The sequence below is a fragment of the Pongo pygmaeus genome, chromosome 21 (genome assembly GCF_028885625.2).
Source record: "Pongo pygmaeus isolate AG05252 chromosome 21, NHGRI_mPonPyg2-v2.0_pri, whole genome shotgun sequence".
Taxonomy (NCBI): Eukaryota; Metazoa; Chordata; class Mammalia; order Primates; family Hominidae; genus Pongo; species Pongo pygmaeus.
The window spans coordinates 1,811,288-1,823,202 of NC_072394.2; the positions used below are offsets into that span (position 1 = coordinate 1,811,288).

General features: G+C 35.5%; 1 long non-coding RNA gene across 1 annotated transcript; it reads right to left on the bottom strand.

Moving 5' to 3' along the window:
• Positions 1-3,818: 3,818 nt before the first annotated feature.
• Positions 3,819-9,586, bottom strand: LOC129022152 (uncharacterized). The gene is made up of 2 exons (XR_008496244.1): positions 9,514-9,586; positions 3,819-5,482 (listed from the first exon to the last, which is right to left on the bottom strand). It is a non-coding gene; the product is annotated as an uncharacterized LOC129022152 (long non-coding RNA).
• Positions 9,587-11,915: the final 2,329 nt, after the last annotated feature.

Genomic DNA, 11,915 nt, shown 5'->3' on the forward strand with positions numbered 1-11,915 from the left:
GTGTCAGGAAATGATCTATAACTTACCTACTTATTCTTTTGATGTAGATGACCTATCCATTCACCTTTTTAAAGAATGTTTTGTAAATTGTGGGAAAACACACATCATATAAATTTTACCATCTTAACCATTTTTAAGCATTACAGTATAGTGCCATTAAGTACATTTACACTGTTGTTCAATCATCACCACCATTCATCTCTAAAATATTTTTATCATTCCATAATGAAACTCTGAACCTAGAAAACAATAACTTCCCATTCTCCCCTTCTCCTAGGCCCTAGCAAATTCTACTTTCTGTCTTTATGAATTTAACTACTCTAGGTACTTCACATACATGGAATCATACAGTATTTGATATTTCACTTAGCATAGTGTCTTCAAGTTTCATCCATGTTGTAGCATGTATCAGAATTTCATTACTTTTTAAGGTTGCATAATATTTCCTTGTGTGCGCAAAGCACTGTTTGTTTAATCATTCATCCATTGGTGGAAATTTGAGCAGTTTTCATCTTTTGGCTATTAGGAATAGTGTTGCTATGAACATTGGCATACAAATGTCTATTGAAGTCCTGGCTTTCAAATTTTTTGTATGTAAGTAGAATTGCTGAATCAAATTATACTTCTACGTTTGATTTTTTGAAAATCATAATTTTATAAAATCATACTGTTTATCATAAGGGCTGTCTGAACTAGGTAACGTTTCAGCCAACAATGCACAAGGCTTCTGATTTATTCACATTCACACCAACACTAATTGTTTTTCTTTTCCAGTAATAGCCATTCTAATAGATTTGAACTTGTATCTCATGATTCTTATTTATATTTCCCTAATGATTAGGGATATTGAGCATCTTTTCACATGCCTATTGGCCACCTGTATGTCTTCTTTAAAGAAATGTCTATTCAAGACCCTTGGTCATTTTTCAAATGCATTTTGTTTTTTGTTGTTGAATATTAATTATCTCTATATATTCTGGATATCGGTCCCTTATCAGATATGTGATTTACAAATATTTTCTCTCATTCTGTGAGTTGCCTTTTCAATCTGTTAATTAGTGTATTTTGATGCAAAACATTTCTAATTTTGATGAAGTCCAATTTATTAATATTATTTTCCTTCCATTGCCTGTGCTTTTGTGTCTTATCCAAGGAATAATTGCTAAATCCAGTGTCATGGAATTTCCCTCCTATTTTTTTCATGTAAGAGTTTTATACTTTAAACTCTTCTGTTTAGGTCTTTGGTCTATTTTTAGTTAATTTTGTTATTGGACTTAAGGGAAGAGACCAACTTCATTCTTTTGTATGTGGACGTCGTTTTCCCAGTGCCATTGTTAAAAATATGGTCTTCTTTTTTAAATGAATTTGGTATTCTTGTTAAAAATTATTTGACCACATCTTCAAGGGTTTATTTCTGAGTTCTCTATTCTCTCCTATCTGTGAAAATCTCTGTATTTATGCAAGTGCTGCACTGTTTTGATCACTGTAGCTATACAGTAAATTTTGAAATCAGAAAGTGTGAGTCCTCTAACTTTGTTCTTTTTCAGAATAGTTTTGGCTATTTAGGATCTCTTGAGATTCCATACATATTTTCAAATGGATTTTTTTCTATTTCTACAAAAAAAATTGGTATTTTGATAGGGATTGCAATGAATTTGTAGGTAGCTTTAGGTAGTGTTGACATCTTAACAATAGTAAGTATTCAGTTCATAAATACAGCATGTCTTTTCATTTACTTGTATTGTTTGATTTTTTTTCAGTAATGTTTTATAGTTTTCTGTTTACAAGTTTTTATCTCTTTGGTTAAGCTGATTCCTAAGTTTTTTTTTTGATGATATTATAAATGAAATTTCTTTCTAAATTTTCTTTTCTGATTATTAATTTTTAGTTTATAGAAATACAACTGATTTGTTTGTTGGTTTTGTGCTCTGCTTGATATGTTACTGAATTTCTTTATTATAATGGTTTTTGTGAACTCTTCAAGGTTTTATACATATAAGATTGTATTATCTGTGAACAAAGATAATTTTACTTTTGGATGCCTTTTATTTATTTTTCATGTCTAATTGCTCTGGCTAAAACATCTAATACTATGCTAACTATAAGTGTTAAAGCAAGCATCTTTGTCTTGTTCCTGATCTTAGAAGTAAAGTCTTCAGTTCTTCCACATTGAGTGTGATGTTGTTTGTAGGTTTTTCATATGTGGTCTTTATTTTGTTGAAGTACTTTCCTTTTGTTCTCATTTTGTTGAGTGTTTTTATCATGAGGGATATTGAAATGTATAAAATGCTTTTTCTGTGTCTATTGATATTCTCATGCTTCACCCTTTCATTCTGTTAATGTGGCATATTACAATAATTCATTGTCATATGCTGGACCATCCTGTATCTCAATAAATTTCACTTGGTTATGTTGTATAATCACTTTAATATGCTGCTGAATTCAGTTTTCTAGGATTTTACTGAGGATTTTTACATAAATGGTTATAACATATATCTTATAATGTCTTTGTCTGGCTTTAGTATCAGGGTAGTCCTGGCCTCATAGAATGAGTTAGAAAGTGTTCCCTCTTCTTTAGAAGAGTTTGGAGAGAACTGTTGTGATTTCTTTTTTAAGTATTTGGTAGAATTCACCAGTGAAGCCTAGGTCTAGGGTCTTTCTTTGTCAAAAGGTTTTTGATTGTTAATTCAGCACCCGCACCCTGCCCCCCGCCGCCCGCAACAACTAGTTTAGATATATTTAGATTTTCTATCTCTTTATAATTTATTCTTGGTATATTTATATGAATTTCACATTTTGTCTAGATTAGCCAATTTGTTGACATACAATTATTCCTAATACTCTCTTATATAGATTTGGTAATTATATCCCTACTTTCATTTCTGACTTTAGTTACTTGAGAGTAAACGTGACACTTTATAAAAATATTTAGCCAGATAGGATATTAGACAGGACAAGAGAATGGAAAGGAAAAATAAGACACATTTAGTTCTGAATTTTTGTCTGCTCTCAGGCAAAATAGGTGATGAGCATCCCCAACACCTATATCCAGGTACATGCCCCCAAACAGGAATCTTCAAACCCAAAAGTGAGATGGATCAGAGGCTAGTGTTGTTCATGATCCGTGTGTCACTGTGGTCAGCTTTTGTCACTGAAATATTGTGACTTGAAAGCATGGTTTTTTCCCTCCAGTATTATCTTCTCAAGTATTTTGAAGGCAACATATATGGTTGAGACAACACATGAGGTCCCCTGTATAGATTACTGGTAATTTTTGAAAGAGGAAAACACGAAGGAGACTTCAGTTTTTCCTTTTTTTCTCCATAGATTCACATTTTTATTTCCTGTTTGTATTTCACAGAGCACTAAGAAGGCATCAGTGAAACGCCTAATAAATACCTAGTATTTCTCAAAATCAAAAGTTTCACAACTCAGCACTCCAGGAAGTCTGATTTCATTGCTTGTTTATATGTTTTTCTCCCTTTTACCTTAACCAAAGCTGCCTTTTGCCAAATTTAAATGAAATTTGCCCCTCATAGGATTTCAGCTTGAAACTGAATTAGGAAGCCAGGAAGACTTAGAATAAGCATGTGTTTTAAATGCTACACAATGTATCTATTTTTTTAAGTGGAAGTTTCATAATATTTAAAGCCAGGTATATAAAACAAATTGCAACACATTTCCTCAAGCAACCACTTAGAGATCATACCAAATGAACTTAAAAAATATGTTTTATATTTTTAATGAGTAACAGGGAATGTGCTTAAATGATGCAATTTATCAGAATTTTTTTTCAGATAAACTTTCTACCAGCTTCCTCCAGTAGAAAACACTTTTTATTTTCTTTTTAAAGCACCAAAGTTTATTCCCTTCCCCCCACCTCCCTTTTTTTTTAAGCTATTTCAGGTGGTGGAAGGTCTGAGGATCATTTGCACTAATTATTTTTAGTTCTTCCTCACATAACACCTGAAGAGGACATTCTATTTATGGGAACCAAATTACTTAAAAATATTTCCAAGCTCTTTAAGCAGAGGTCAGTACACACATTAGCTGGGGGCAAAAGGAATATTCAAGCCTAGGCATCCCTTTTGAATTCACAGCTGGGATTTATGCAGCTCCATGCTGTTGGCCTGGTCCCCTTGGTTACCCTCCACCTTGCTCATAATATCCAGACAGCATGTCAGGGCCCATCTCATCTCCACATATCAGTAGATGTTTGTGGAGGATCAGCTGTTCCCATGGTACCTGGGCTCCAGGATTTGCGTTGGAATGTGCTGTGTTTCCCAGACTCTAGGTTCTCAGCAACTGCTCATATACCATCTTGAGTCTCTGCACCTACTGAGTCTTTCTAGGATTTTGTGTTGCTGCACTGACAATTTTCACACTCTTGGGTCCTAACTCCCGATTACAAGCTGTGGGGATTAAGAAATTCCTCCCTGAGACCTGGTTGCACTTGCCTTAATTGCCCATTTGTTCTTCTCTGGGTTGATTTTTATTTTTCCTCCCCCTTTAGGGTAATTTTGAAAGAAGCTCTAGTTATTATTTTCCTCATTCTAAATAATTGTGATAAAACTTTTGAAATTGCGCTACTTCTACTGGAGAAAAGATAGAACTTTATTATCTCACAGGAAAAGACCACCTTACATGCTTTTCATCTTATTTTCTTGACTAGGGGTTTAATATCATTTAAAAATCCCAAACTGGATCGCCATGGATCTCATGTAACAGTAAATATAGTGTAGAAATATTTTTGAATAAAATGATGGATACAAAGTAAATAATAAGACATTTGAAACAAGCATTTTATTAAAATAAAAAGGCTTACATGGAATCATGAATACACTTTTGAAATAGTTACTTATATAAGAAATATTTAACTCCTCAATTTTACAAATATGTATGTTGTGTGACAGTTCTTCGGTTTAAGTCTGAAATGTGAATTTAGAAAAGAAGAACAAATAAAGAAGAAAGTTTGGGGGAAAAAAGACCTAGATTTAATATAATTAGCATGGGAATTGCTGAAAATAGAGATTCCCAGTTTAGACCCTTGGTAGAGTTAATTTACTAGACAGGAAAGAGAAAGACAAAAATAAAATAAAACAAAAAACTGAGATGCCTAGATACATTTAAATTTTAGATAAAAATAATTTTTAAGTGTATGTTCTAAATATTATGGAACATACTTGTATTTCTTTTCACTGTTTATGTAGAATCCAAATTTAATTGGGTGTCTTGTATTTTATCTGTCAGTTTCAATCACTAGAGACTTCAGTTCAGTCCTGGTGGGTGGGGGCCAAAACTGGTGTACTTTTTATAAGCTAAACTCTGCATGAATTCTAATGAGAAGTCAGGTTAGAAAACCACTAGCTTATTGTTTCAAAATGGAAGACACATGCATGCACGCACACACGTGCACACACACTCGCACACTTATAACAGACACAATGGTGATCCCAAAGTCTGTGCTCCTGGTAGATTCATTCTTCAAATGAAAAAATATATATTATCTGAAGTAAAGAGAGGAATCAAAATTCACCTGATTTTGCCATGGGGATCCTGGTGCAGGTGGCAAAATACTCATGCATTTTCCAAATTATAGAATGTGCTACAGACTGACAGAATTATCCTCATCACCATCATCATTGTTTTGGCTGGCTACCTTAAAATTTTGTTATCAAACATGGTTGGTTACCATTGGATATTCTTGTTAACTTTTATGATTGATAGTGAGTTACCATGAGGTTATAAGTAAAACCCAACATATTATATGTAGTCAACTAGCTTTTAAAAACAGAATACAAGAGAACACACAACAATTAATTTAACCTTAACATAAACTAGTTGATTTAATTGATTCACTGTATATCTATTAAGTGCTTGGTATGTTGCAAAGCTGGGGATAAATTACAAATTAGATAGAGCCCCAACTCTCCAGGCACTTAATGGTTTAGAATCACAAGAGTTTCCTGCAGGACTTTAAGTCTCACATGACATGTTGATTATCATAGAATTTTATATACAAAATGCCAGAGTAGCAGAACACCTGGTTTAAAGAAGCTTTCTCATTAAAAAAAAAAAAAGAAGAAGAAGAAAAGAAAAAAAGTCCTCTACATTTTAAAATGTAGCAGCCTTAATATAAAGCTTCATAAAGGAGAAATCCTTTTGTGTACTTTTGAGGCTGCATGGTTTGGGAAGAGGAAGATTACTTTAAAGTTCTTTGTAATTACTGGATTTATTTAATGAAGAACTAGTTACAGCATTTAGTACTACATGACATGTTTTTATTGGTCATTATCATATAAAACTTTTTCTACATTCCTTTTTTCTGTTGGAGTATCCATTGTAAGCATTGTAATATGGAAGGGCTGTGCTACGTGATGTGAGTCACACTCATCGGGACAGGTGGGGGAACTGCAGGCTCCTTGGTGTAGAAGATCCAGCTCAGTGTGCAGCCATTTCAGGAAGACTTTTCTGACCACCCACTTTGAGCTCTCCTTTTTTAAACATCCATACTACTTCTCACTGGACTAGCTACTTTAATGTTCCAAAAATCTCTTATTGATGTTAAAGTCTGGTAGTTCAGAATAATATTTGGGAGTGAGGAGGAGCAAGTACCACATTATAGTCATGTTTTGAATTTCCCAGAGAGCCTCCCTCATCTAGATGTGGCCCCTGAGTCTTCTATCACCTGAGTGTTTGACCTGGATGTCACTTTGAAGATCATAACACAGAAGTAAGCCTTGTGGAAGCAAGTGCCTTTCACAGCACCATGGGTGTGCCCTGAGAAACAGAATACAAGGTAAAACCTCAATGTGCCAGGATGAATGAGGATTTAGGGGTAATTATTCTTTCTGGTTCACTGGAAAATGTCTTTCTGGAAATTAAATCTATTACAATATGAAAGTTGCTTTGCTTAGTATTCTGGCTTGTACAAAGAAGACTAAAGCAGAGCACCTGCTCTCAAAGATCAGATAATTCAGGTGAGGAGTTAAGGCAAATGTGAATGAAAATTTAACTAACAAGAGAGTAAATTAGGCAGCATGGGAAGGCGATGTCTTTTCTGAAAAAGAGTTATTGAAGGTTAGCTTCCCATTTTCTACAGCAGCTTATTTCCCTGCACTGATAAATAAGAAATGATAAATATAATTGGGTCATTCTTTCAATATAGTATCTTGTGGCATATTAGGTCAATAATATCAATAATAATAACAGCCACTTATACAGTGCTTAATACTTCTCAGTTTAATAATAACTTTTGTAAGTTAACAATTTAATCCTCCCAACAGTCCAGTGAGCCAGGAGCTATTACCCCCATCTTTTGGAAAAAGAGAGGTTAAATAACTTCCCCAAGTTTACACAGCCATTAGGTAGCTGAGCCAAGCTGGCTCCAAAGCCCATGCTTAATAATGATTTCATTCTGCCTTCTTTGCTTCTGTGTATCAACTCTTATTGTGCCTTCTAAAAATAAAAATTCCAGAAAATTTTTCCTCTTCTTTTGTCTCTTTATGCTACAGTCAATTGAAAGGAAAAACATCTGGTGAATAGAAGGTTCTTACAAGAAACACTCTGTTTCTAGGTAATTGAAGTTTTATGTCAGTGAGGCTGAGAGAGTACCTAGGCAAGGTCAGTTTATATGAGATGGAAGCAAAAGCCAAACAAACTTTAAAGTTGCCTGACAGGCCATGGGCAGCAGAAGAGGTTTTCTGAGATATCAGAAGAAAGCACAGCTTCGTGGAGGAAACAGAAGAAAGTACAGCTTCGTGGAGGAAACAGAAGAAAGTACAGCTTCGTGGAGGAAACAGAAGAAAGCACAGCTTCGTGGAGGAAACAGAAGAAAGCACAGCTTCGTGGAGGAAACAGAAGAAAGCACAGCTTCGTGGAGGAAACAGAAGAAAGTACAGCTTCGTGGAGGAAACAGAAGAAAGTACAGCTTCGTGGAGGAAACAGAAGAAAGCACAGCTTCGTGGAGGAAACAGAAGAAAGCACAGCTTCGTGGAGGAAACAGAAGAAAGTACAGCTTCGTGGAGGAAACAGAAGAAAGTACAGCTTCGTGGAGGAAACAGAAGAAAGCACAGCTTCGTGGAGGAAACAGAAGAAAGCACAGCTTCGTGGAGGAAACAGAAGAAAGCACAGCTTCGTGGAGGAAACAGAAGAAAGCACAGCTTCGTGGAGGAAAATGCACAATCTTACTAGGAAAGACGCATTTCTCTGTGAAGACTCAAAATGATTTCTGTGTGGAGGAATTATACTGTTAATAACAAATAGGGGAAGCAGTGAGCTGTCTCCGGCTTTGTAACATCTGTTATAACTGCACCTGCCTCAAAGATTTCCTGGTTTCTATTCCCAAGAGAAAGTCAGTCAGCAGGAAATGAGGCAAGTGCACAATGACTTTACGGGAAAAAGATGGCTTTTGACTTCTCCTTGGGCTTAATTCCTGACAATATTGCATATTCCCCTTGTTGTTGATAGTACTTTACAAGGCAGTGGTTTGTAAAATGAAAGATGGGAAGGAAGAAAGGGACCTATGCTTGGAAACAGTTTTTATGGAACACAGGAATGTCACAGGGCACGGGTCAATTGGGTGACATCAATACATCTGGCTGTTAGTCCTTGCTCTGACTGAATGGGTAATACATGGAAACAAAACATATTCCTACTCACCACAACAATTCAAAGGCTCACACCTGTGTCTCCTTTCGTTCTCTAATTCAGTGATTCTTAGATTCCCAAACTTTGGAGTGAATCAAGATCACCTGGACGGCTTGTTTAACCACACATTGCAGGACCTGATGTAGTTTCTAACACAATGTGTCTGATGTGGTACCTAAGAATCTGTATTTCTGCAAGTCCCTAGGTGAGGCTGAGGCTGCTGGTCTGGAGATTACATTTGAGAATTATTACTATGATTGATTTAAACAGAAATCTCCCATTCTTGGTTATTCTTGGGCCTCTCTCTCATCAGGATGATCCAGTTCCCAGGGATTTTCACCATTTCTTCCTATCAGTACGATTGAGCAGAATCTGCCCCTCACTTCTCCACCGAAGTCCCAGCAGCAGCCTCAGCATTTATCTCCAACTTGGATGAAATTAATTAAGTTACATTCAAGGGGTTCCAGAGAGAAGTTGGGTGCATGTAGCCTGCCCAAGCTAGTACAGTGGAGCAGGCATTTCCTCAAAGGCCTCACTATATTGGATGGACATCATGTTTTACATCATTTTTCCTGGAGTAAATCTGCTGCAGATGAAATGGCTAACATTGTTCACTGTTAGTATATGAAAGCTTGGGGAAGGACATTAGCTCCCCCTTATCCTTGGTTTTGTTTCTTACACTTGCAGTTACCCACACTCAACTGTGGTCTGAAAATATTATGACCTTTATGAAAAAGTTCACAAATAACAATTTATAAGTTTTAGATGGCACACTGTTCTGAGTAGCACGATTCCTGCTTGCATCTCACCCCTAATGTGACTCATCCCTTTGTCCAGCATATCTATGGGGTATATGTTCCCCACCTGTTAGTCCTGGACATCGTCCGCTCCTGACATCCAATCAACACCAACATGGCTTGACCATCCAGGATCACCCAAAGCAGATGGTCCTCCTACTGGAGAATCTTCAGAAAGTCAACTGTAGCCTAACGCTATGTCACAATGCCTATGTCATTCACCTCACTTCATCGCATCACGTAGGCATTTTATCATCTCATACCATTACAACAAGACGAAGGGGAAGTATAGTACAAGAAGATATTTTGAAAGAGAAAGACCACATTCACAAAACTTTTATTACATTATATTGTTGCAATTGTTCTATTTTATTACCAGTTATGATTGTTAATCCTTTGTGCCTAATTTATAAATTTTTTAATAGTTAAGTATATATAGGAACAAGCATACTATATATAGGGTTCAGTACTATCCTTAGTTTTAGGGATCTACTGGGGATAAGGGGGAACGATTGTACCTAACCTTATGCTTATGTGAAGAGCTCCTAAGGTCACTTGCACACAGAAGCTATTTAAAAATAGTCGTTACAATTAGGAACCCCCTGGAATATAATATGTGTGGCATCACTTAAAGAAGTAAAAAGAAAGAGGATAATTTTTATTTCCCTTTATATTTAGTAAAATATTTCTCTACAATATGATAATATTTATGGCAAAATTACATTAATAATTTTCTCATAATTTTAAAAAGTGAAATATCTACATGTAAGGCAATACAATATTATGATTATTTAAATATTTAAGCAACATATTTTATGTTCATGTAATATAGTCACACGCTGCATAACAACGTTTTGGTCAATGATGGAACAGCTATAACATGGTGGTCACATGAGATTATAGTACCCTATTTTCATTACCTATGTCTAGACATGTTTAGATACACTAATACTTACTATTGTGTTATAGTTAAATATGGTATTCAGTATAGTAGCATGCTGCACAGGTTTGTAGCTTAGGAGCAATAAGTTATAACATGTAGCCTAGTGTAGTAGGCTATACCACCTAGGTTTGTGTGAGCATTCCGTATGATGTTTGCACAATGATGACAAAATCACCTAATGACACATTTCCCATAAGGAATTCCTTTTATTAAGCAATACATGACTGTACTAATATAATACATATATTATGTTGATATTTAATATTTCATCAGATATCAATATATCATAAAATATATAATTAAACATATAATAATGTATTAATTATATTTGATTATATACGCAAAGTCATTTTAAAAAGTAAAATATGTAAATGCAAGGCATACAGAAAATATATAACATGAACACACATGTACCAAGTGTGTTCATATTAATAAGCAAATTGTTGAAAGTTAATATCTCTATATTCAAGATATAGCTATTAAATAAGTAATATATAACATTAATACACATTACACATGTAATATTTTATTTATTATTTCTAAACTGTCACTTGTTTTATTACTCATATCTCAGTCTGTTCTGCCACATTGGTGTTAGCAAAGTTATTGCCAGTCTTATTGGGGTGACAACTAAAATCAACAAATGTCAGTGGATAATGGGAAGTTTACTGCATTTCCTCAGTACAGTAAAGAATGAAAATCCTAGTCTTGGGTATATATTCAGTGCTTTTCTTTAAACGTATGTTTTAGAAGGGGGCAATAATTAACATTACGTTTTATTTCTAAGGTGGATACTAACTACAAAGGTCATAAGCACCATAAGCATCCACATTTTAAAGACATGTTCTCAGGGACAGGAAGATCGACTTTCCAGGAGTCAAAATTTTAATGACTGTCTTCTCTCTGCACGGATGTTTCCTCAGGCTGCCTTTTGGTTACTTCTTCCAGGTGGGCTGTTCCAAGAGACTGTGTAAGGGGTTATATAAGTTTGCTTGGGCTGCCATAGCAAAATACCACAGACTGAGTGACTTAAGTAACAGAAATGCACGTTCTCACCATTCTGGAATCTGGAACGCCAAGATCAAGGTTCCAGCAGGGGTGATTTCCTGTGGGGACCCCAGGGGGACGGGTCTGCTTCCACACCTTTCTCCTTGGCTGGCTGGACTCTTGCTGCCTCCTCAACATGCTTATTTATCCCTCTGTGCACGGCTCTCCTGGCATCTTTTCCTTTCTTTCTAAAGACGCCAGTCAGGTTGGCCTTACTCTAACAGCCTCATTTTAACGTAATCACCTCTTTTAGAATCTTATCTTCAAATACTGTCACTTTCTGAAGTACTGCAGCTTGAGAGTTTAACATATGAATTTGGGGACACAATTCAGGCCATAATGGTGGTAGTGGAGAAGTAAAAATCATATAGATAGAACATCTGGCTTCACCTCCGACTTTTCTTGCAATTATAACTCAGAAAATGGCATATAACTCAGGCAGCACATATTCTGTTTTTGATGCCCCAAACATTTTCAAA